The following is an 850-nucleotide window of genomic DNA, read 5'->3' as shown; positions in this document are numbered from 1 at the left end:
TATATATTTTCAGCATTGTGGTGAAGTGATTAACATAACACATTCACTCTCATCACCGTAAGGCCGGCCTAACACCTCCAATGTAATATCGCTTAGATGGATGATGCTATCCATGCCATGTTTCATTACTATAGAAAGATAGAATCATGATAGGAAACATGATCACAATATCTATCACCTAGGCCAGAGGCTAAGCAATCCTGAAAGTTAGGGATCTCATAGTCTTCTAAAGACCTAGCAGATCCCACAACCATCCCCCATATGAGCTCACCAATGGGAGGTATGTGGGTGTAACCTTGATCTAATAAAAATCAGAGTTTGACTTTTTGTCTTTTGTCCGTTCTGGAAGACACAGTACTCTGAGGTACTGTCCGTTGCTCTAAGGAGTTGCTCTAAGGAGTGCTTCCCTCCGCTAAACCTAGGGTTTATAAGGTTTCCTTGGATTCTATTTTTTAATGACCTCTGAATAAACTGGATTTTAACGTTTGATGGTTGTGCCAGATTCCTTGCTCCCTCCTCTATATACCGTATTGTTTTGTATCATCTTTGTATATTTTTTTATAAACGCAGCCTACCTTCCCGGATTAAATATCAAAAATTTAATATCTCTGCTCCTCTTGCTTTATAAACCGCACCTCTGAAGCCGTACGCTGCCTGCAACCCGTGTCCATCTGGCCTGTGTAAACTATTGGTGATGGCAGCTAGTAGTACAGATGCCGTGATGCGGATTCCATGCGTTCCAATGCAAGTCAATGGCGGTGAAAACGCAGCGCTTCTGCAAAATAATTAGTAGTGCTGCGGATTTTTCCGCAATGATAATCCGCAGCGGAAAGTTCCGCAGCATGTGCAC

This window comes from Phyllobates terribilis, unplaced genomic scaffold (genome assembly GCF_046119375.1).
Source record: "Phyllobates terribilis strain yellow unplaced genomic scaffold, ASM4611937v1 Scaffold_9__5_contigs__length_417890890, whole genome shotgun sequence".
Taxonomy (NCBI): Eukaryota; Metazoa; Chordata; class Amphibia; order Anura; family Dendrobatidae; genus Phyllobates; species Phyllobates terribilis.
This window is presented reverse-complemented; position numbering follows the sequence as displayed.